We start from the raw sequence: 3,583 nt of genomic DNA, 5'->3' as shown, positions 1-3,583 counted from the left end.
CAAAAACAACAACAATATCAGAAACCTCCTTATGTGCCGCAACAACAACAATCACGACTCAATTTTCCGAGTCAAGAACTCATTTGCTAAAGGAGTCCCAAGCAAGAGAGGCCGGGATGAAGTTACTAGAGAGCCAAATTGCTCAACTGGCTAGCAAAAGTAACACTCGAGCTCCCGGACACTTACCTACTCAACCGGAACAAAAGGAGACCCTAAATGCCATCACTTTGAGGAGCGGGTCCACCCTTGATGGTCCTGCCATGGTCGAGGACGCTGTTGGAAAAGATGAGCCGGAAACAAGTCAAGAGAAAGCTTCAACGAACAAATCAAAGAAAAAGACGTCTGCCAGGTATTTCAGTCGATCGACTGATATACCTAGTCGATCGACTGAAGCACGGGTTACTGGAGCTTAATCAGACATCTCGGTCGATCGACCGAGGAGAGTGGTCGATCGACCGAGATCGGCTGATCTTGAAGAATTTCGTCCTTTAATGCCAAATAACCTACGAGACCACTTGTTTCGGGGTACCACGGTCCCGAAGATTTTAGGACGAGACCCGAGTGCTGATGGGTCAGTCCCGGTCCCGAAGTTCGACCCAATGACGGTTAATGGTTCTCATTTGACGGTCTGAGGAGGGGTCTAGCTTCAACAAAGAGAAGGTGACGGACTTTCAGCCTAAGTCAAAGCACTACTACAAATCCCTCTAAATATTGACACATCCTGATCTACGCTTCAATAGAGCGTCGAGGTCTTTTATTGGGCAGCTACTTGGTATTGGGCTTCTTAGCGCTTAAAAAGGCTATAATCATAATACAATCTTTCCAAACCCTAATAGACAGACATAAACCGCCAACCACCCTTACTCACATCCACCTCTTCTTCTTCTCTCTTTCTCTCAAACAAATTAATCTTCTAAAGAATTTAAAAGGAACGTTCGAGATTCTCATATGTCCATGGATTATGCAATTTCAGGTTCATTTCTCCATCTCTTTGCGCTATGATTCCTAGTTTCAAAACTCCTTATCGTCGAAACATCACAAAATTCAATACTACTTTCTGTGATTCTCTCATGTCACTCTAATTTCTTCCTCATCTATTTAATTAGGTAATTTAATTTGGGCGAGGGGATATGCTTTTCTACGAATTAAAATTTGATAGATTTCACATGTATTACCTACCATAAGATCCAAGCTTTTTTGTCTAATAATGTGGGTTCTGTTTTTTTTTTTTTTCAATTTCAGCTAAATGAAGTTACAATGGTCCAAATCAAGGGTTGAATCTTGGGTTACACAGGTAATGATACTACAACTATCATTTCTCAACTTACCTCAGATCTGTTGCCTCCTTCCAGCCAAAGTATTTTTCTTTATTTTTTAATTTATTTCTAATTTTTCTCAAGCTACTATTCTAATGAGTGTTTGTCTCGGTTATGATTATATTATTTAACTTATTACCCTGACATGGTCTGTTTGTACCAGTTATTAGCAAATGAGTATTATTAATTTTCACATTGATTTGATTTAATCATGTAGGATTTTTGATATAATAGACTTGGGTCTGATGAAGATTGATAAATAGGATTAAATTCTGGAAAAACACTAAAACGAGAAATTTAAGTTTTATAGTAGCATCATTTGTTTGCAGTGCTTGTAGGTTGTATTGCCAGATTTTGAATGAGTCTTTATAATCGTTTTGACTATAGGTGTGAATGTCTATGAAATATTTAATTTTGTGGCATGCTTAATTTTAAACTTTTACTCCAGTAAAATACTTAGGTCTCCAATTGCACCAACTTGTATTTACTCCCTTCGTCCTCGTCATTTGTTTACCTTTTTAATTATTTGTGAAGGGTACTTTAATGAAAGGTAAACAAATGATTGAGACGGAGGGAATAAATAAGTAGTATATATCATGAGTATGTTTTCTTACAATGCAATCGATTAGGATTTGTTAAGTTTGCTGGTTTTTATCAGCATGATGGCATGTATTGCATAGTTTGTGCCGATACTTGAAAGTATAATACTGCAAATAAAACGTTTAGCATTTTTTCTTGTTAGCTAGGAGATGATGAGATTACTTATGGATACATATAGGAGTAGTGTTTAGTAGTGGTCCATGGTTCTTACCATGCCCTCTGAAATTATTATCATATATGACTAAGATAATGAGTAGTTTTTTTTGGCATGGGTTTGCAGGTGTACTTAGCTAACTTGATTAAATCTTCATAATCACGCCAGCCCATGGACGTCACTCACTTTTCTAAATACCAAGTATAAATTATGTAATCATCTTGACTATTGGTTGTTTTTCTTATTTGCTTATTCTTCCGTTTATTTATAGTTGGTAATTTCAGCTCATATTTATAGTCTATCAACTTCAGTGCTCTATCATTGAGTATTCTTTAAGTTAAGTTGTTGGAACTTGATACCAGCAGTGGAGATGACCATATTAGTTATAAGCTTACGATTTATGATCTTAATACCACTACTACAAATCCCTTACATAAATGGCATTTTTCTATTGATGCTTTTATAAAGCGTGGACCCATAAATAACCCTCCAATTTTTTTTTGGAAAACCGCCATATCTACAAAGTGTACCCAATTATTATATACGATGTACCCAATCCAATGCAAATTGTCATCCTTTGTGAAACTAATCCCAACACTATTGTCACATCTAGTTAAGTATTAGAGCTAAATGGAGCATCCGCTACGGATTGAACTTCGTGTTTCTCGCAGACACTACTACGAGCGGTATAGGAGTGCCATGGGTCAAGTAATTACCGCTGACGCTAGTTCTTCAAGTGATCAGCAGTTGGTAATTTCCCTTAGTAACTACAAGCATTGTTTCATTGGCTCTCTTTAAGCAGTTGGTACTTACAATATTAGCTATTCTGTCCATTTGCTGAACTCACCCAATCTCTAGGAATCAATGTTGAATCACCAGGCCATCTAGTGGTGTCAACTGTCAAGGCTAACAACTGAAGTAGCATTTTTGCCCGTTATAGGTTTCAGATTTGTCATATGGTGAAGATGCGCCTTCATATGTTGATTGAAGCCCCTTTGACATTGCGCCTATATGATTGAAGCTCCTACCACGTTCAAACTACCAAGTGTCCTTGTCTAGCTAGTTACTTAGCATTATTTACGATTTTTTTGGATAGTTTTATGTTGGATTTTACTATCATCCGGACCCCTTTTGGTATTTGATTTTATCGTACTATAAAGTACGAACTAGCTTATATTAGTTTAATTTTCAATGCTAGCAGTATTTGTGACGACGGAGACGATATATGTATCAAACATATGATTATTTATAAAAGTACGTGGGTACGGGTAAATGCGTACTCACTACATCATTCTATATATATATATTGCATTATGTTTTTTCATGATTTAGTAATAGCTAGTAGTACCAATACGTACTTATAGGTCTATTTAAGTAATCTCTACGATTTCATCAGGAAATTAAAATCTAAAAAACCTATAAGCTGAAATTATATTGTGACAATAAAGTGTTAATATATAAATAGTTGATGCCTAATGACACATAAAAGCATCAATAGTCGCTGGAGACGCTT

General features: G+C 36.5%; 2 long non-coding RNA genes across 2 annotated transcripts; both read left to right on the top strand.

The window, feature by feature from the left end:
* Positions 1-734: 734 nt before the first annotated feature.
* LOC141621549 (uncharacterized) lies at positions 735-2,369 on the top strand. Its single transcript, XR_012532435.1, has 3 exons — positions 735-973; positions 1,243-1,294; positions 2,197-2,369. It is a non-coding gene; the product is annotated as an uncharacterized LOC141621549 (long non-coding RNA).
* Positions 2,370-2,751: 382 nt separating this feature from the next.
* LOC141621548 (uncharacterized) lies at positions 2,752-3,262 on the top strand. Its single transcript, XR_012532434.1, has 2 exons — positions 2,752-2,820; positions 2,929-3,262. It is a non-coding gene; the product is annotated as an uncharacterized LOC141621548 (long non-coding RNA).
* The last annotated feature ends 321 nt before the right edge of the window (positions 3,263-3,583 follow it).

The sequence above is a fragment of the Silene latifolia genome, chromosome X (genome assembly GCF_048544455.1).
Source record: "Silene latifolia isolate original U9 population chromosome X, ASM4854445v1, whole genome shotgun sequence".
In the NCBI taxonomy this organism is placed as follows: domain Eukaryota; kingdom Viridiplantae; phylum Streptophyta; class Magnoliopsida; order Caryophyllales; family Caryophyllaceae; genus Silene; species Silene latifolia.
The sequence above is the reverse complement of the archived record's forward strand: the minus strand, read 5'-3'. Positions and strand labels throughout refer to the sequence as shown.